This window comes from Sorex fumeus, unplaced genomic scaffold (genome assembly GCF_029834395.1).
Source record: "Sorex fumeus unplaced genomic scaffold, SorFum_2.1 ptg000010l, whole genome shotgun sequence".
Taxonomy (NCBI): Eukaryota; Metazoa; Chordata; class Mammalia; order Eulipotyphla; family Soricidae; genus Sorex; species Sorex fumeus.
Genome location: NW_026606067.1, coordinates 13392311 through 13414658, shown reverse-complemented (window position 1 = coordinate 13414658; position 22348 = coordinate 13392311). Strand labels below are relative to the sequence as shown.

At 37.5% G+C, this 22348-nt stretch overlaps 1 protein-coding gene across 2 annotated transcripts in view; it reads right to left on the bottom strand.

Moving 5' to 3' along the window:
* The window catches only part of BRINP3 (BMP/retinoic acid inducible neural specific 3), a 444317-nt gene extending 432985 nt beyond the window's left edge, over positions 1 to 11332 (bottom strand). The window contains exon 1 of one of the 2 annotated variants that reach the window (XM_056110519.1): positions 11111 to 11332. The gene's annotated coding sequence lies outside the window, so the exon portion shown is untranslated. Of the gene's footprint in view, positions 1 to 8099; positions 8127 to 11110 lie in introns of those variants that run through there. The other variant, XM_056110520.1, reaches the window with a different exon arrangement.
* Between the last annotated feature and the right edge of the window lie 11016 nt (positions 11333 to 22348).

Below are 22348 nucleotides of genomic sequence, written 5' to 3'. Positions count from 1 at the left end.
TTTGTATTACTAAAATCAAAAAAGAAATATTTTCATTAAATATAGGTAAAGTTTAGAAGAAAAGAAAACTTTTAATGAGTCACTCTGGGATTTGCTATGACTCTGTTCTGAGAACTGTACTGGCTCAGGACCATAGTGATTGCGCAGTGGGTAAGGTGCTTGCCGTACACGTGAATGACCTGGGTTTGATCTCTAGCACCCCATATCGTCACCCCAGCCTGACAGGAGTGTCTACCCACTGTACTACTTCTCTGGCTCAATAAAAATATTTTTACAGACCCAAAACTAAGAAGCAAATCGTACATTAACAAGTAGCTAAATAACTGCTGTTCTCCAGTGCCTTTACCCACACCTCAGAAATCATGTCAGGGGCTAGAGAAATACTCCGGGAGGAAGAGCACTGATTGTTGGCAGCAGAACCGGCTTCAATCCCCGGCAACCAGTACCGACGCCAAGAGCCCAAAGGGATGATCCTTAAGCACTGAGCCAAGCTCAGAGCACCAGCGGGTTTGACCCCCAAAGCTTATCAGAACTCAAGCAAGTGTTGAAGTATATCTTCTGAGCAAGAAACCTCCGTGAGAGATGGAGCAGAGGTCCTTATTTTCTAGAGGGAATTTAGCCTCCCAAATGTCCCAAATTAGTAATTGATCCTGCTTTTTGACAACTGAACTTTTGTCTAACAATAAGAATCGGCGTTGCCATTATTCCTCAGTATAAAAATGAGAATTTCTGATATGTGAAGAGCCACACCTGGCAACAAAAGACTTAAACTTCTAAATCAGCTGCAACTGTCTTCAAAGTCAGAATAATATAAAGAATGGAAGACAATAAACATCAGAAGAAGGACAAAATAAATCTACAAGTCATAGAAGTTTGGAAGAATATTAAAAACATTTTTTCAAAGATCAAATGGACACTCTTATGTTTGACAAATACAGATAGTTGGATATTAGCTATGCCCAGTATGTAAAGTACATATGTCTGGAATTACTTTAGAAAAATAATACCAGGGACCAGTATTGTGGAATTGAATTGAGTCTCTAATTTGGTAATCAATTTATTGTAAGTAATAATTGGTTATTAAATCACAAGGAAATAAATGTCATCTTTAGCTTTGACCTCTGCAAATCTTTAACTGGGAAATAGTAAATCTTTCTTCAGTTTATATCATTTTGAGATAAAGGTAATATGTAAAACTAGATTAAACTTGGGTGTTACCTACCTTTGTTTGTTTTTACTCTTGGAACACACCCAGCTGAGCTCAGAGTTAACTCCTGGTTCTTTACTCAGAGATCACTCTTTGTTTTGGGAGGGGTGGGGTGGGGGGCGGGTTGCACCCAGGGATGCACAGGATTCCTGGCTCTGTACTCAGGAATTACTCCCTGCGGTGCTGGGGAACCATGTGGGATGCTGGGAATCAAACCCAGGTTGGCTGCTGCAAAGCAAACATCCTACCTGCTGTGCTATTGCTACAGCCCCACGCAGGGATCACTCTTGAAGGGGCTGGAGGGACCACATGGGTAACTGGATATCAGACCCAAGCTGGGGAGTGTAAGCCAAATTTCTTACCAGCTGTACTAGATCTCCTGCTCTAACATGATACTACTGATGATAAAGATATTTTAGTAATAAATCACTGTGGCTGATATTGAATTGCTGACACTTACTCTATAACAAAACCATTTTAAAAACCACCTGCTCAGGATAGATTTAAAGAGTGGTAATAGCATGAGTAGAATTTCATAATCATTTTTGTAATCTTCCCATGATCTGCTGGTATTTTTAAAATTGGCCAAACAAGTCTATAACTGTATCTCATGGTGATTCATTAAAAAATAAATAAATAAATAAATAAATAAAATAAAATAAAATTGGTCAAACAAGAATGCACTGAAATTTATTTATTTCAGGCCTGGAGAAATAATAATAGTGTTATTTAAGTTACTAGCCTTGCTCGAGTTCCATTCAGGACTCCCAGCAGAGTTAAGAGCACATCCTGAACACTGTACTGTGGATCCAAGCACCCAACCCAATTATGTGTTTTGTAGATGAATCAAAGATACAAATGAAGCCTATCACAGTTTATGCTAAGAGAAAAAAAAGCAGAAGTTCAAAATGGGTTTCCCAACACTTTGGTGCTATACAAATAGGTATATATTGGTATATTTTTAATGTAAGTATACAAATATATATACTTATTTAAATATGAAAATAATCTATTGCTATCTAAATGTTTACATATAAGAAGGAAAACATAAAAGAGAGGGGAGGTGTTGGGAGAACTTTTCTACATTCTAAGCAATTTCTCCTCCAATAATGAGAAAGATGTTTAAGAGTATTTTAGCTAAAAACAATAGCAAAATTTATTAAAATAAATGTAAAGTGTCCCTAATAAATCTCCTTGTTTTTCAGATAGAAAAAGACTGGAGACACATCTCTAATTCATGGTTTTAAAATAAAAATTCTGTTTTCAGTGATCATAAATGGCAGGTTGAAATGTTCAAAAGGCAAAACAAGATTGTATATCGAATAAATGCAGAAAATAGAAAATGTTTCACAATGATATATTTAAAGCACAGTGGGTAGGGCATCTGCCTTGCACACAGCCAACATGGCCGACCCAGTTCGATTCCTCCGCCCCTCTCGGAGAGCCAGGCAGGCTACCGAGAGTATTCGATATGCCAGACACAGTAACAACAAAGTCTCCAATGGAGACATTACTGGGCCCGCTCGAGCAAATTAAAAATAATGTATTTTAAAAAGTCATTTTCAGTACAACTAATGAGAACCAGAATATATTCCCAATTACTGCTATAGGTAATTGATGATTAGAAAATAACTTGCATTTAATTTTGAAAAATACAGTCTTCTTCCATGTTACTCTATAGCATAGCCTTGAAACTAGTACTCATCACATTTAGTAAGTTTACTGTGAATTGTTATATTTGAAAATTAATAATAAACAGGAATAAAAAATCTATTAATGCAAATTCAGATTGAGTAATTTTATTTCAATATGTTGAATAGACAAGCTAAGCCTATTAATATGGTTAGAGTTATATACAAATCATTGATAAAATAATGATTTGATTATATTAAAAATATTTTTGCAACTTTGTTGCTTACCTCATTCAGCCTTTAATATTTTTATTTTAAAATTTCAATTATGCTTATTATCAAAAGATGCTCACTTTTGAAAAAGTATACATATAATTATGCAAATTATATACATGAATACATGCATACACATTTATAAACTGGTGTTTCAAACTCATCAGACATATCACTACACTAAAGACAAAAGTGCCCCTTATATACGTCTACCCCCAGGAACTTTCAGGAACTTTCAGGCAGAATTAACTTTTGTTCTCTACTGGTTTGAGCCTCAGAAATGTTGGCTTGAGAAACTGAAATATTAAATTGCATATTTAAAAGCATTTCTGCATTTCCATGATAGGACCAGCCACAAAGGGCACACTCTATGCAACCAATGTGAGATTGTATTCTGACACTTGAGTGAGCATATACACCAATTTTTTTAGTTTGCTATGTGATTGGACTTAATCACATTTTTTAAAAATGGCTCATGTTTATACACATCAGATGAAAGGTTTTAAAAAAAATACATTTTGGTTGTGAGAAAGAGTTTTCAACGAATTTGTTCAGTAGTACTGTGGATATAAACTGGCCAGAATTTGACATTGAGAATCTATATGCATGCTTATTCAATTCTGATGTTTCTAAGACTAGATTGTTTCTTAATAGAGCCATATTCTAGAAATACTTTTAAGATTTAAAAAAAAATGCAAGACTTCAGAAAAGATAATGAAAAACAGCTTAATCCTAATGAATTTGGCTGTTATTCACAGATATTAGGAAGAATAAGTATATCTATAAGTATTCTTCACTATAAATCTATAATGTAATTTCAACACACCATTATGAAGCAATAATTCTTAAATAGTAGAGAATTACAATGCATTTGAATGCTATACTAACATATTTATTAATTTAATCAATAAGTGCACGTTTTATGGATTTAATTTGCTAGAAATACAACATGGTGGCTTCTTTATTAGCTCTTTAAGGAAATTTGTTATGCTTTGGATACTTTTAAAGCTACCCAGAGCTGAGTTAGGGGTTAGGCACTAAAACAACTATTCAAAAATAATCATAAGGAAAAATAGGTCACATTAGTACTAAATAGTACTAAATACCAATTTTAGCTCAAATTTTAATTAAAATTAAAATTTTGAGAAATCCTAAATTGTGTTCAAGAAGTAGTTAGGAATATAGAAAATGGATAGTCTAAAAGGTTTGTTCATTTATTAGATTATATGTGATTTTCACACCTGAATTTATACTTTCCTGGGTAAAGATAAATTCTTTAAATACCAGATAATGATTTATTTAATGTTATAATATATAAAAATCAATTGAACTCATTAAAATGCACCAACTATGCCTTTCCATTCTGAGGAAAATAAATTGGGTAGAGTTTCAGAAGTGTGTTATTTTGATTATGGGAGGCTCAGCTAGTTTTTCTTTAGTTAATTTGAAAATGGAATTGAGAAATATCCCAGAATGGCTTGAATACTTTATATCAAACATTAAGTGTAGAATAATAGAATCATGGTTTATGAAATAATTACCATGGATATAGGTCTGCAATGGAGTTACTGGATATCAATCTTCTTAACATCTCATCAAATGTGCTTGTGAATAACACTGATTAAGACTCTAAACAATAATGATGAGAATATTTGTTGGCCAGTATACACATGGCTAAAGTGGCAATTTAAAATTGAAAAAGAAATTAGAAAAAATATTTTAATTAGAAAGAAAGAAAAAAATGATGGGTGGAAATCTCCAAGTATATCTTCAGTAGACTATTAGTTTTTGTGATTAAATTTGTCTTCGGCATATTTTTCTTTTTTCTAGAATAGCATACAACATCTTTGCACTAACATTTAAAAAAATAATCAAGATCATCCATCAGCAGTCTACAATATTTAAACAAATTATTCTTCTCCTATAATATCCCTTATACTTGTGAACTGTAAATATTAAAACTACATACCAATGTAAAATGAAATGATCAGAATTCCACTTCTAAATATTTAAATATTATCCATATAGTTGTTAAATTGAAATGGCAGCAATGCCAATGTAGACTACATAATTCTCCATAGCCAAATATGATCTTGTAAAGATACAAAAAAAGAAAAGTCTAACTTTACATCAAGGGTCATTTTGAAACTCGTTAAGTGAAGAAATTTTTATCTTCAAACAGTCCTGTCCTAAATTCGACTAAAGGTTTGGATGTTTTGTATTGTGTTTTATTTGGTTCTGAAATTAAAGTTTGCAAAATAAAGAAAAAAAAATATATTGTTATCTTGTTTTCAATTAAGAACTAAAAGGAGAATTCTGGTTGTTAATATAGATTGTTGAGAAACAGGCCTTCCTTTCACTCAATGAGACTAAGAAGTAGATCAAGAGCAAACTTTTTGTAAAAGTGAATATTTTCTCAGAACTATATTAAAGATAAACAAATTCAATGTAATTTAGTATTGGTCTCTCCAGAATTTTGTTCTTCAGCTTTCCTTTTTGCTAAACATTGACAAAAAAAATGTTATTTAATATCGTTAGACACCAAGACACAAAATATACAGACCACTATACAGACCAAATATGGTTGATTCTTTTAAAATTAAAAAAATAAAAAAGCAAACAAGCAAAAAAGATGCATCAACATTGCTTCATTTCTAGGAAAGGAACATTATGCAAAAAGAAAATATATATATATATATATATGTTATATTTTTTAAATATCGCTTGCTTTCATAGAACATCTATCTTTTTAAAGCATCTTCATGTCTTTATGTTACCTGTAACACTATAGAGCAGAGATTGTTATCCTCACATGAGGAAAGTGGAAAGTAATCTTGCTATATTACAGGAATTAACAAGAACTAGAACTGAAATTGAGGAAAAACCCCACATTTATTCAGTTCTACTTCTTATAATAACCTAATAGTAGGAGACAAAAAGAAAAGAAATGTTAAGAACTTATAAGAGTAGCTCATTAATCATAAGTTAGATGCAGAGCTTTGAAGTACTTTTGAAAACGATGCTACATTTGTCACTGATAGATTGTATAGTAATAATGAATGTTCTAAATTATTAACACGTTAGATATTAACTTCCCAATAATTTTGCTTATTCTGCTTATAATATGAAAAATACACTCACAATAACAGGTAATAGAAAATAAAAAATTTTAAAAATCAAATATATTGATACAGAGAAAAAAATCAATTTTTGAAGTTCCAGCTGTTGTTTTATTTGCACTGTAGAGAGAAATAGACAAAAGCACTATTCTAAAAAGAAATTAGATGTTTCTTTAAAGGACATCGTAACCTAAAAGAAATACCAACTGTAGAAAATATATGTGCATAAACACGTATAATAGACACAAACTCATTTAAGTCCCACTGACTTTGTTCTACTTAAATTTTATTTACTTAACTTTAATACTACAATCATACTGCATGAAGAAAATCAAGAAGTACCGTAGTTCACTTTTAAAACTTCAGTTCCATTATAATAGTATCTAAAGAAAATATGTTGACTGGATATCTCACATTAAATGAGTAAGTAATAAGTGAAATCAGTCACATAGTAATATCATGTCTATTTCATTTGGAAAATATTGAAGCAATGTAGATTTTAAGTAAATACCATTTCCACCAACCCAAAATTTGTACCACACACACACACACACACACACACACACACACACATTCAATGTAGATTTTAAGTAAATACCATTTTCACCAACCAAAATTTGTACAACACACAAACACACACACACACACAATATTCATTACAGTAAAACTCCAGAGGATAAAATATGGAAAAATAACAAAATTGAAATCCATTGACAAATCACTTTTCCAGTAAAGTAAAAACTACCTCTTGCATCAAACTATGAAAAAGACTATAACTTTATAATTATATGACCCAAAGTTGCAATTATCTTTTTTATTTCTTCAAGATATTATCAGTGAGCTTTGCAAGCAAAAATGTTATTGATTACAGACCCACATCAATAAATATAGGTTCTGAAAATATTCCCAAAGAAACTTCTAAAGAATACAATTTCTTAGAGGAGGGAAGGTATTAATAATAAACGGAATACTTTAAAAACTGTGCCTTACTAATACTATTTTTCTTCACTCTTGGGGAACTCAAGACTTTACCATATAAATTAATCATCAAACAATGCCAATAACGATAAAAAAAAATTCAAAAATTCAAAATGTGTTTTGTCTTCGAGATTTTTGAGTTGCTGTTAAATTCTAGAAGAATAAATCTATTGGCTGATAAAATTCTGTATCCACACTTGGAATTTCAAGAACTTATACAAGAAACATTCTTTAATCTAGTACATTTGCTTAGATTTTTTATTTTTCAGTTTCCAATTGGACAAAGTTCAAGCCTTTCCCTACCAATTTCAGAAATAACACTGTTTTGGGAGAAGTTCTTTTTTTCTAAAAAAAAAAAAAAAACCGTTTGACAGTTTAACCAACCCCCACTCAATGCATTTTTTTTAAATTAAGAAGATAATATGAAACTACCTGAAAAAGACTGTCCTAAGATAGTGGTAAATTGCTAGTGAAGATGCCCTAATTAGTTCTCCAATTGTCCTGAATATATTAAAGTCTTTGACCTTAAGAAGAAGCAATGTTCTAAAGCATTTCTGCAACTACTTATCTTGCATACTTCATTAGAGGTATGTATCCTTCCCTATTAACTCTTCACACTCTCCATTATCTTCCTCTCACCTCTGCCAGGTTAATGATTTTTGCAACAGCATAAACATTAAGATGAATGCACACGTTGAGCATTTCAAGGAAAGCATGTAAAACGTTTACGTGAATTTAAACGCTTCATAAATATTACTAAGTTCTGCATCAGCGCAGAGATATCTCAACAGACCTAAACTCCATCTCTGGGAACTGGGAAAGATGATCACAGCATGGGTCAAACACAGGTTACAATGATTGTCAATTTGAACAGAAACATTCAGTCCTTACCTGCTTAATTGCATGATGGCATACACATCTACAGAGCAGGCAAAAGAAACCCCCTCCCAAATCTCAGTCTGTCTTCCAAGCTGCGGTGACAGTGTTATAGACCCTGATGCTTTCTTCTTCGCTTACAGCCTGGTTAGAGTATTTGGAAGCGAAGTGGGGCTATTTTCCAGCCCTAGTCACCCCTACCAGCTCTTCCCAAAGCTCAGGTTGGCATCTCCCACGGAGGGAAACATGCATTTTTTCTTCGGAGTCCGAGCCTCCGCGAGCGTTCCCCCTCCAGATTCCCACTGCTCTATGGGGCTGAGCACGTTCCCGACCAGATGCAAAGTGAAATGCTCCTCGGAGCTTCAACTCGGAGGGACTCGGCGCTCAGCTATCAGGCTTCCACTCTCCCCGGCTGCTGGGCTGCAGAAGCAGCAGCTACCAGCAGCCCCGAAGCGCCTCCTTCTCCGGTGGACGCTAGAGGAGAGAGAGCGCTCCCAGCCCCGTTTTCTCCTCCCCCCACCCACCTCCAGACTAGGGACAAGCACACAGAAGAGCCCAACTTTCAAGTAGGGCTCAGATCAGCTCAAATCCACCCACTCCGTTCCCGGCTTTGAACTTCACGCTCTAGAGTTGCTGCTGCTGCCCCCTGCCCCCCACCCTCCCGGTTCCAGCGAGCCAGGGGGTGGAGAAGGAGCCGGTCAGCACCCACTTCCCCCAGGTCGGGGAAGCAACTGCAAGCCTCACCGAGACGTCGCAAGCAGAGGGAGTAGAACGGAGTGGGCAAACGGCAGGGCCACCCCTATATTAGTCTTTGCTCATTAAAAAGAATAAAATGCAAACGCAGACGGGCGTGGAAAAGAGGTTTGAGAGCTCTTCCAAGCAGGTCCCTTCACCGAGCAAAGGATTTTGCTCAAGTTTAGAGGAGGCGGGCTGGAGATGGAATATGAAACCCGGGTGCACACCACCCTGCTCCCAACGGTCTACCTCACCTCCCCCAAAACGCTCCCGGGTTGTAAAAGCCTACCCCGGACTGATGGCCGAAGGAGCCGAAGCGCAGCCAGAGCCGAGCAGCTGAGGGGAGGGACGAGGTCCCTGCCCTCTTGTCGGGCCATGCCCACACCTGCATCCACCCCAGGGCCAGCCCGCCGGTCCGGCGCCGCCGCGTCCTCCTGGCTCCCTGCGCCCAGGTGGTTTAGGCTTCCACAGGGGTTGCGGAGAAATCTCCAGGCACTGTCGCCTGTTGCTAGCCCACCGTGCAAACCCCCCTTGGCTGCAGTCTGCAGGCGCCGGTCGGGTGCTCCCCCCCGCCCCCCAGCCCTGCTCGAGTTTGGGGCTGTGAGTCTGCAGAATGCACTTACCTAAAGAGCGAGCGGACAGAGGTGCCTTTCTCGAGTAGCGGGTTCAGAGAGGCGCTCTGACTGCACCGAAAGTTGGTCCCCCCTCCCTCACCCCTGCGCAACAGCAGCAATCCTCCAAAGAGGAGCTTGGGATCGGGGAAGGATGCTAAACCCTTGGCACTTCTCCTGAAGTCACGCCAGACGCTAGGCAGGCAGGGCGCCGTGCTGGGAAGGAGACCAGGTAGAAAACTAGTGGTGGGAGAGGGTAACCCTGCGGGGCGGACCCCAGTCTCCAGCCCGACTATCTCTGGGAGCCAGCGGATGGGAGGCGGGGGTCGGGGTGGAGGGGGGCAGGAGAATCTCTTGCATTCTCAGACTGGGGGATGGGGTCACGCTGCAGCTGGAAGACTTATATCTAGGAGCTAAAAGGGGGTTTTGGATTAAAAAAAATTACTTAGGGTTGCAGCGTCAGCCATCAATGACAGGAATAGTTCTTTCAGGAAATTAAAAATAAAAAAGGAAAAGGAAGAAAGGGTAGGGCAGTAAAGCTAGAACAATAACCCTCACCTCATCCCAATAAAGAGGGATATTGTGGAACCAGGAACTTATCCTTGATGGGGGAGGGGGGTTATTAGGGGAGAAAAGGAAGAAAAAACAACAAAAGCGGCTCTCAGTGTGCACCAGAAATTACTGATACACGCACCCATGTTTGGCATTTAATGAAAACAGTGTCCTTGTCAATATGTGAAGTAAATGCCAAGATTCCAATGTTTCCCCACATGTCTATACTTAAGGAGGAAATGTAGTCATAATTGTCTGTGTAGTGGGTACAAAACACCCAGGAAGGCAAAAGAGCACTGGTCACATTAACACACTTATGAAAAATTGAGTCTGGGGGGGATGGACAAGTGTGAGAAGTGAGGCAATTAAATCTTGCATATTAAGTGTGTTCCTAAATTTAAATACATAAGAACCATGATAATCAGTGTTTTCTTCCAGTAGCTCTTTTCCTCTGAAATGAGCATTCCAGATTAATTCTTCACCAGCTAAATTCCCATCATCAGAAACATACTCTCAACTTGGATGCCTTAGGTGAAACAGTGCAACCAGGAATGTATTAATATGTGGTCTGGGATGATGGAAGAAATTAAAAAGATAGAAACTAAGCTTTTCCTTCTATAGTGGCTTGTAGTGCTTGTGATCTGCTAAATCTATAAAGAAACATTTTACAAAATCTCTGCCCCAGTCCTGTAATTGCTTGCAGTGAACAAACACTGACCTGAACAACCTTCTGAAGATCAGAGACTAGTGAACTTTCCCAGACCTTGCAATTACCTCAAGGACCTTCATAAGCTCTCTCTTCAATAAACATATAACATTTGACTTTTTAAATGGCGTAGTAATGTGTACCAAAAAGGTTTCAGTGGGGGAGGGGAAGGGGGTGCAAATTGTTTTCTAGAACCTGTAATGACAAACATGACAACAATAAAGAAAACAAAAAATATGGGGTAACTCATGATATGGGCAGTATCTTTCACTAGCATGCCAGTTAATTATTTTTAAAGTCACATAACTCCTTTGCATTCTGAAAGTAAAAAAAAAGATATCTTTTCAAAAATAATTATATATATATATATATATATATATCCAGTGATAAGTTTCTAATGGCATATAAAGAGGAAAACTTACCAGAGGAAATTTCATGAAGCAAGATGACTGTAAGAAAAATACATCCAGGATTCAAATAGATATTCCATGATCTTCTAAATCAAGGTAAAGTGGTAAGCTGCAGAGTGGTGGAACTTTGAAATAATCAGCAGTTCCTAGTGGCATGTAACCAAGCAAAAATCAGTTGCATGGAGACGAGAGTCACAAACCCCCAAGAATGAGAAACAAACTGGAAAGAGGTGCCTGTGGTTTATGGGAGTTGGAATGAGGCTGAGGACTACTCTCCTGCTGGTCCTTAGGTAAAGTGAAAAATTTAAGGACCGTGCATTCCCATACAGTTAGGGAAAACCGAAGCTGCGTAACCCCAGTGAAGAGGTGGAATACAGATAAATCTGCAGAGAAGAGTAAAAGGATGTGTGGAAGACAAGGAGATAAAGAGAGAACTAGTGAGCAAGGCTGGAGTCATCTTGATGGATAGAGCAGCAAGAGTGATTTAGGCTGCTTGGAAGGATCCAATGAGAATTCCAGACGGCAAGGCTTTGGAAATCCTGCTCTGATCGCCCCACTCTTAGTTCTTTAAGAGTTATCTGCTTGGGAACATTGGGATTAGGGTTAAATATTCTGGCGGTGCATTTCACTGAGATTTCACTGCAACCCGCTCACTGCTAGTCGCAGAGCGAGGCGTAGAAGGAAACCCCCACGCCGCTAATTCCCCTCCTCCCCTTTGGAAATTAACAGCCGGTCACTTTAGGATGACCAAATCCTCAGCGAGCTGCATTGGGGCGTGGTGGGGGATTTCGGAGGGCCGAAGATGCGGAGGAGGCCGGGAGCTGGGCGCTTTCTGGGGGCGCTGTGCCGAGCGGCTCAGGCGAGGAGCCCCCCCGAGCCGTGGGTGGAAGAGACAACGGCTGCGGCCCCGCTGGGTGCTGCTTTCTGGATGATTTCTGCTGTCCGCGAGGCGAGGCGATGGATTTGCAGCCAAATGCTCAGCTCCAAACGCTGGGCTCTAGCAGCCTGACTTTTGGGGCGGGCCGGGGGGTGGGGGGGCGGCTTTCGTTCTCAAGACCTTTCTTAGGGGAGCAAGCAAGTGGCCAGCTTTGATGCCCGCACAGTGACCGGGGAGAGTCTGGTTGTACAGGCAATTTCTGCTTAAAACATGATCTTGCTTTTGCTTTTTTTCTTCTTTTCTTTTTTTGTATCCAGATGCCATCACAAACGCTAGCCTGATCGATCGGGTAAGATTAGCTTTATTACTTCTTCCTTTTCCTCTCCAAGGCTTCCCCGTTTCCTCCCCAAACGCACATCCAAATCCCACTCTCCACCCCCACCCCTTTGCTCAGCCAGGAACTTCCCTTTCCTCTTTGGAAGCCAACTTCCCTGAGGGAATTGCGTGCTAGCACGGCTGGGGGCGCGTGCTTTTCCTTGCATTGATTTATATTTTGGATGTAAAATGAACCCCCAGTCTCCACCTACGGAAGCTTCCTTAGAGACAATTTCTGCACCCCTTGGGCTGAGGCTCGGGGCGAGGATCTGGATAAAGAGCACTGTGAGGGTTTTTGCCCCCTGCTTTTTCTTCCTCTGAACCCTGCAGCTTAAGAATTATACGCCTCTTTCATTTCAGAAATAGGAGGCAGAGATAGAGTGGAAATTGATTTTTTTTTCCCAGAGATTTAGGCGCCGAATGATGGAGGAAATCAACATTTGCTCTGGATAAAATTGTTCTTGGTAAGTAATCTTATTCTCAGCAAATGGAAAGAAAACTCTGTCCCATCCTCCACTCCATTCATTTATTTGCTCTCTGTATGTAAATCACGAGCTGGGTCAGTGGAAATTTTCTTTTTCTCCTTTCCAGTAAAGTTGCAAGTAAGGGTGACTTTGAAGTAGGAGGCTTTAAGAAAACAAATAGGAAAACTTGAAGATGCTTCATTTCCTCCATTCAAAACTCAAGCACAGGCAAAGTTGCTTCCTTTTCATTTGCTAGAAGGGTAATTAAATAGCCCTCTGATTTCTTACTAATTCCCTTCCTGAAAATAAATAAAAGACTTTCCAGCAGGAGCCCTGTGTCTTAAGCTTTTCTTGGCCATCTTCAAGAATAGAATGCTCTTCCCATTCTAGAACTAAGAATGGTGCATTTTTTTCACATTTTGCCAGGCACGTTAAAGCCTGGAAACTCCTTACCAATCTGTGCTTCCTGGTTTCAACGCTATTCCTTCTCCTAACTAGTAGCTTCAGATGAGAGATTTTTTTTGCTTGTCCTGGTAATGACTGTCAGTTCATAAAGTGTCTGATTTTCCTGAGACTACAGCACCACCAGCCTGTGCCTGCTCATTATGTGAAGCGTGGGTAGGTGACAGGGGGGAGCAGCCAAACAGTTCTTGATTGTGATTACATCATATGCCACTAAATGTACAGAATAGCAAATCTTGCAAATTGTGTGAACTTGCTTTTCAAATGCAAGATGACCGTTTAGCTGCAAAAAAAAAAAAAATCAAGGACTCATGAAAATGATTGCAATGTTGTATTATATACCTGCAAAATATGCTTGCTTCCTCCATTGTTTCTAGTTTATTTACTGTTATTCCCTCTCCCAAGTATTAGTAAGCAACTAGCTAATTAGCAGGAATTTTATTATTGATATAAACAGGATGACCACCTGAAAAATCTGCTATTAAAATTCCATTGGTTAGAACAGATTCTATTTCACAATGTGGATGAAACTAGACCGTACAATTTTAAGCAAAATGAGTCAGAGGGAGAGAGGGTCAAATAATGGATGACCTCACTCATCTGTGACATATTGAGAAACAAAGCAAGAATATACAAAGGATTGAGAGAACATACACTCTTGGTCTTGGGCTACAGAACTGAAATTACCAACGGATGGGGTGGATGGGGTGAGGAATAAAAAGGTGAACTTGAACATATGGACACGGGTGGAGAGGTTTGGGCACTTTGGCTGTCGTGAGATATAGTACCACTTATATCAAAACCATAAATGTGTATAAAAGAATAAACATATTAAGCCATGATAATTATAGAAATAATTCTCTTTAAAAATAGGCTTTATTTTGGATAATTAGATTTCTAAAAATGTTAATATAAAATCTCAGAAGGGAAATGTGCATATTTACAAGAACAACAACAAACTATACTTGTCTCTAATTTAGAGTATTTCTAATTATCAACATTAACAATGGGGGATGGGGGTTTCATTAAGAAATGTTTCAGTAACTTTATTCTTTCTTTCCTCAGGCTGTATTCATTCCAGCTCTATGATGTTCTAGAAGGTTTTCCAACAAGGATATTTCTTCTGCATTTCCTGTATTTTTTCTTTTTTCTTTTTTTAAAAATTTATTTATTTATTTTGAATACCCATCCCTCCACCAGGGACCATTTTCCACCACCACGGATCCCAGTATCCCTCCCACCCCCCACCACCCCCATCCCACCCTGTCTCTGTGGCAGGGCATTCCCTTTTGTTCTCTCTCTCCTATTGGGTGTTGTGGTTTGTATAAGAGTTGAGCCTGATTTTCAGGGAGAAACGTTGGATGATTTACTTTCCATTGATCACTTTGTATGTAGGGAGATGAACCCCAGTGACCATGAGCCTCTACAAGCACAGCTCGAGTATGCGGGAACCAGGACTTGGACTTTTACTCCAAACCATGCGGCCGCTTATGCGTTTCCTGTATTTTAACGGATCGAAGGAGTGTTGGTCTGAGCCACGTCAAATGAATTAGCATTCTGATTTACAGTCATTACAAATCCACCCTAACCTCTATAACTTTAAGAGTGCATACATTTTGGGGCTGGAGTGATAGCACAGGGGGTAGGGGGTTTGCCTTGCACAAGGCCAACCCAGGTTCGATTCCCAGCATCCCATATGCTCCCCTGCGCACTGCCAGGAGTAATTCCTGAGTGCATGAAAGAGGAGTAACCTCTGTACATCACCTGGTATGACCCAAAAAAGAACAACAACAACAAAAAAAGAGTGCGTACATTTTACCTAAGATCCCAATAAATAATTTTTCTCTCTCTCAGATTTTCTCTTTCAAAACATCACTGTCACTGTCCTCTTGTTGTTCATTGATTCGCTCTAGCGGACCCAGTAACGTCTCCATTGTGACAACTGCTACTGTGTTTGGCATATCGAATATGTCACGGGTAGCTTGCCAGGCTTTGCTGTGCGGGCAAGATACTCTCGGTAACTTGCTGGGCTCTCTGAGAGGGGCCGAGGAATCAAACTCGGGTCGGCCGTGTTGGCCGCTTGCAAGGCAAGTGACAGTAGTTTGTGCTATCGCTCCAGCCCATTTTGAAACATATCATTTTATTTATTTATTTATTCGCTTTTTGGGTCACAACCGACAATGCTCAGGGGTTACTCCTGGCTTTGCACTCAGGAATCACTCCTGGTGGTGCTTGAGGGGATCACATGGGATGCTGGGAATAGAACGCAGGTCGGCCACGTGCAAAGCAAACGCCCTACCCGCTGTGCTATTGCTCTAGCCCCAAAACATATCATTTTAAATCAGTCTGCAAGATACATTGTCTTCAAGAAATTGCAAACCCATTTACTGGTAAATGTTTTCAATTAATTTACACTTAAATCAAATATATAACAAACAAAAATGAATTGTATTAAGGTAGCTAAATTATCAATTGTTGCTAGCATGCAAAACTGAGATGCATGCGTATTTCTCACCTTTAATAGCCTTATTCTAATATTTAAATTTACTCATTTAACCTGTTTGTTACAGGTGTATTTTGGTTTTAGCACTATCTGTTTGAAAATATCTAAATTTTCTTAAGTGCCTGAGTGCACAAGTAGCTTTATTTCTGATTCCAGGAGATCAACAAGTGCTAAATAAAATGAACTAGTATATTCAGTTCTTAACAAAGAATATGTTGAAAACTGAAAGCTCATTCATTATAACTCACCCAGTAAGACATGAAATTGAGAAATAAATAACTTAAGTGGTTGGTGAAATCATACACCGACTAATAACTCAAACGACTTTAAATGTAGTTTTGCAAACTTGACATTATTTATTCAAAATTAGTTAAATGAGTACCCTAAGTACTGAAATAGGAATTGCTTGACATTGAGAAAGGGAATACATGAATAAACAAGAAAGTAATACAAAGAAATAAATTGTAGGGGCTGGAGCAATAGCACAGAGGGTAGGGCATTTGCTTTGCACGCAGCTGAACTGGGTTCAATTCCCAGCATCCCATATGGTCCCCCAAGCACCACCAGGAGTAGTCCCTGAGTGCATGAGCCAGAATTAACCCCTGTGTATCACTGAGTGTGACCCAAAAAGTATTTCTTTTATTTTTAAAAGAAAACAATTCTTTTATTTCTTTTATTTTTTTAAAAGAAATAAAAAAGAAAGACATTGTCACTTTCTTATAGTTGATTTCACTGATAAACTATTACTCTATTTTGTAGAAAGTCTTTTATCTCTATCAGATTTTATCACCCTCGTCCTGTTCCTACTCCCATATGATTGTGCACTGGTTCATTACATAACTGTACTCCTTTGGGAAAGATTTCTTAGTGTTCTTTTTGTACATACACTGGATTAATCCTTGGTGTACGTTCCCTTATTCAATGTAATTTAAACTAGATACTTGCAACCACCTACAATATCATACTGTACTATAGTAACATGCTCTTTTATAAATTATTACCAAAACAGAAAATTGGATTATATTGTAAATTCTTTACTCAAAATGAGATGTTTAATAAGAATATCACTTAAGTGTCAAACCACCAATCTACACACAAATGCAAGTTGAATACAGAGATAAAGATTATGCATTATGATGAAAACATGCAAAAATAAATAATTTCATGTTTTGTTCTTTTTAAAAGCTTGCATAATTAGAAATTAGAAAAAAGACATTTAGAAGAAAAAGAAGAAAAAGACTTTACCCATTTACGAAGTGCTTTATTTTTCTGGAGTGGTTAAAACCATGTCAGTTTTCTTCAAGACTTGAGTAGCACTGTAGCACTGTAGTACTGTCCTCCCATTGTTCTTCTATTTCCTTGAGTGAGCATCAGTAAGGTCTCCATTGTGAGACTGGTTGTTACTGTTTTTGGCATATCGAGCATATCACAGGTAGCTTGCCAGGCTTTGCCGTGTGGGTGGGATACTCTCGGTAGCTTGCCGGACTCTCTGAGAGGGGCAGAGGAATCGAACGTAGATTGGCCACGTGCAAGGCAAACACCCTACCCGCTACTGGAGCAATAGCACAGTGAGTATCACATAAAAGCTATTTATTAGAAAATGGTAAACCAAAAGATAAATACTAACTTCTAAATCCATTAGGAACTATCATTACTTTAAGGGTGATTTATTCCCTGCATCAAATCATGCAAAATAAAATAAAATCTAGAAATACTTTAAACATTATACTTAGTTGCAATGCAGTTAAAACTTATACTAATCAAAATACTGTAAAATAACAAAACATTTTTCAAGGGTTGAACATAAAATCCACATATTCAAACCCACTTTTTGATAGATTACATTTTAATATTGTTTGGAATGAAGATGTAGGTCAGAGTTCCAGTGCTTTAATCTCTTTCTTTTTTATTTTCTTTATTTGAGCATCCCACGCCAAGGAATACTCAAGAGTTACTCCTGGCTCTACACTCAGGAATTACTCCTGGTGATACTTGAGGGACCATACCAGGTGACTTGGTCTACAGGGTGTAAGGCAAGTGTTCCTTCCACTGTACTAACACCTTGGCCCCTCAAGTGCTTTCTTTACTAATGAAGACCCTAGATTCAATTATTGGCACACACAAAAAAAACTTCTTTTGAATTGTTAAATGTAAAGATAAGAAAATTTATTAAAAGAACTTTTTCCATGTCATTTAAACAATAGATTATCTAAATATCAGCTGCACAATTTTATACATGTTTTACATATAAAGCAACAGTTTCGAAGAACATAATTATTTTGTCAAAAATCCTAAACTTAGCAGAAATTCTGGAATTGCAAATAGATTTTTATGATTCCTGAGTCTGGATGGAGTACTATTTAATTGTTATCATAGAAAATCCTGGTAATATAGAATACTCTGAAAGCAATTGTTATGTAATATTTGCATTTCTATATGATTCTAATGTGAATAATATAGTCTTTACATACATATAATGAAATATAGAGCCTCACCTACACGTAAGCACATACTCCCTACTTTTAGCTCTGTAAAGAAGAACACAAAATTGTTTTTCTTCTGTTATTCTGATACTATGCATGACATCCACCACCATGCATAGGACCCTACATAGAGAAGAAACTAAATAAAACTTCTCTATAGCTGAAATTAAGTATTTCAACTTTGCAACTTGAATATTCTAAGAAAGATTTAGTCTCTTTTTTTTGACAATTAGAAATACTTGTACAAAGGGCAGCACTTTTTTTTTTTTTTACAGTTGTAGATTTACAATTTTTTTTTGTGCTTGGGTTTCAATTATACAATGATCAGATACCCATCCCTCCACCAGTGCCCGTTTTTCACCACCATGGATAATATCCCTCCCACCCCCATCCCCCCATCCCCCCCTGCCTCTGTGGCAGGGCAATCCCCTGTGTTCTCTCTCTCCGTTTGGGTGTTGTGGTCTGCAAAAGAGGCATTGAGTGGCAAACATGTTCAGTCCATAGTCTACTTTCGACATGCATCTCCCCTCCTGGGAGGATCCTCCAAACATCCTTTATTTGGTAAAGGGCAGCACTTTTTAAAATATATTTTAGAACAAGAGGTATAGTTAGCCTAATAAACAATGTTCAAAACATGACCCTTTAGCCTCTCTCTCTGTCCTTCCTGCCCCCCATGCTTCCTAAAGCTTTAGCAATCCTGTCCACCATGAGCATTTGCCACCATGTCGACTCACTCACTGGCCTTGCCCCACCAACTCCCTACTAAATCTCCCAGGAGATAATATTCCCAGGAGACTTAGTAGGGATTTAGCTCCACACAGATAAACCTCATGGAATTGCAAACCTCACTGCTGAAAACCCTGGAGCACCCACAGGAAGTAGGGGCTTCCAATACCCAACAAACCAAGCCTCCTGCAAGCACTCATCCCACCGCTACAACTAAGCCAATGGCTCAGCTCCACTGCCCCACCAATATACTCTGCAGAGACACCAATCACTTAATAATTCTAGGTACTAGCACTCAGACTGAGATCTATCTTTTTTTTCTCCCCGAGTTGGCAAGGTTAGCCTCCCCACAAACCCCATTCTTTGAGAAACCCAAGCAGCCCCACCCACTACCCATTTCTGCTGCCTTCTGAACTCTTTCACCCAGAACATACATCTGGAAATGACACCACTTGAGGCAACAGTAAACTGAAAAAAACTCTTAAACAAGGACTTACCTTGCAATCAGATATAGAAATGTTTACATGAATTTATTTTCTAGATCTATTGATATTAATATTTTGCAAAGTTATCTCATCAATATAATCCTGAAATTGTATCACAACTGTTGCCGCTTTTTTTCTACACTAGATAAAACATTTTTAAAAATATGACTCTGCTATGTCATGATTTGATATGGTTTTATAAATACAATACTATCCATTAGATTACTTTAATCTTCTCAACACACTCATGTGTTTTGCTTTTTGAAAATAAGAGATCAAATATCAGAATATCAACCATATTCATTACTAAAATAATAAGTTATTTATATTCACCGTGCTGCACTTTCTATTATGTTGAAGAGAATATAATAAAAATATAAGATCAATTTTATCAGCAAATTATGTAAATATAAATTTTCTGTCAACTTTTATAAGTTAATATGATCAAAAAAGTGAGATTATTTGCCATATTACAAGCTGAATTTTAAGACTAATACTTTATGTAACATTTTGCTATTCAAATTTCTCAGTTAAGATATTTGACATTAGTAAAAAATAATAATTACAAAAATCCATTCATCCATGAAGTGAGCAAAATATTCATTAGCTTGGTTGTTACAAGTATTCATACATTATCAAGTGACAAGTATCTACTTGCACAATTTTTTAAATAATTTACAAAAGTAACACTTAAAAATACACAAGAGAATGATTAGATCTGACTTCCTCATAACAATTCTTTATATTTGGTTTTAATGAGTAATCAGTATCTCAGAGAATAATTGCCCACAAAAGGCTCCGTGATTAGATGACCTATATGTCAAAGAACCATTTTTGGCATAGATTATCTCCATGTGTCCAAAGTAATCACAAGCACCCTACAATAAGTTCTAAGATACTTCAGATAAAGAGATGTGAAGAACAAATCCAATGTTGGAATTATAAGAAAATGCTAGCCAAATAATATAGGTAGGAAACCCTCTAAAAAAAAGGAGAGAGAAAAAAACATATTTTTCCCTGATTACTCAATATAGTCTTCTGTGATTTAAAATCCTTGTGATAAGATGTTGTATATTTGTGGTATTGTATATTTGGCATTATATATTTGTATATATAGGCATCAAGAGGAAACAAATAGGCTATATCAAGGGAAAGGTTAAAAATTAGGTTCCGTGTACTTTCCTCTTTAAGAGTTTTAGGATTAAACAACAAAAATGTGTTTAGAGACAATTTCACTCCTATAGTAAATGAACAAACCATGTATTTCATCAAAATGAAATTTCATTTTCATTAAAAAAAAAGCTGATTCTTCCAACTCCTTTACATAGGTAATTGATAGCAATTAGGACAGAGGAAATAAAAAGAAAGGTAGCTTTAGAAAAATATCATTTAAGGATTTAAACTACTAATTAGTATTATTTACTAAGGGTCTACTGCCTAACATAATTTAATATGCATTTCATCCAAAACATGTCACTTGATTATAAAATGTTCACATAGGTGTGAGGAAGTACATTCTAATTTTTGTGTTTTCATATTACATAGAATGTCAGCATAAAGACTCTAGAACAATACAATGACATGAAGAAACCAATGAAAAGTAGCAGAATATTAAAAGGAATTTGAAATCTAAAATGAGACCACAAGAGGATGATTGACAGAGAGTGGGAGGATTTTTATTTCCATGAAAAGATTGATATGCAGCAATTCTATCATTTTCACCTTATGTTTGGTATAGCATTGCAATCAAAAAAGGAACCAAACATTTACTTAATTAGGATGCATCATTAATTTTAGTGATTCATGAACTCTTAACGCCTTTGACCCTTTTACTGAAAATAAGAATTAACAAAGCTACTTGACTTCCAATTTTCTTGATATCACTAAAATTCTCTAATGCTTGCACTTCTTTGTAGGATAACATTGGTTGTCCTTTCTCCCTTGCTACATAGAGCTTAGGTTTTTCGGGTGATACCCATCACAGTGCTCCTTAAGCACCTCCATTCTTCTTTGTTTATTGGAATATATCTCTAAACATTTTTAGGATAACATCGGCATGTTATGTTTCCCTTGCCACAAGGGACTTAGTTTTATTACAGTACTCCTGAGGCACTTCCGTTCTGGTGTGTTTATCTGTAACTCTTTCCTATGCTCTCCTCCCCAATCAGTTAATCAGCTTTTTCCCCTAATCAGACACTGTTAACTTGTAAGGTCAGATTCCTCAGAGATCTATGATTTTATATGTATGAGTGAAATATTGCCTTTCTCCTCTCCTTATGTCTTTTGAATAGTTTACTTTAAAGCAATGCCTTTTGTATAGATAAAGGAAGATGGTTAATAGTATGCTTTGTAAATTGGCATTTAACTGGTTTCAAATATTATTCACTTCCAGGCATCTGCTTTCTTGACTTAAGCCTCAGTTGCCCTTAGTTCCTAGCACCCCAAAGGCAGGGTCCCGATGAGGGACTAAATGGACCCAGGCAAGCTGTGAACTACCCTGGCATTGAAATGGGCCAGGCCAAATTGCCACGATTCTTAACTATAAGTTAAGAGCTTGATTATGGATAAATGCTGTCATGATCCAAAAGTAATGATGAGATAAGGACCCTGCTAGGGATAGGAAAGACTATCTGGCCCGAGCAGTGTAGTCTAAGATCAAGATGGCCCTAGGAGAGCAATTCTATAAGCTTAATGTATCTCTTGCTGTGTGGATACAAAATGCGTAATATTATGAATGCTTATATATTGTTGGACAAGGAGAGGAGAAACACACCATGGGATTTTGCTCTAGGGTGGGTTGTCCTGCTGAGAGAGATCTGAGGGAAAGAACTTTAACCCTGATTATGACCACACCTATGTGTAAGCCCAACCCCTC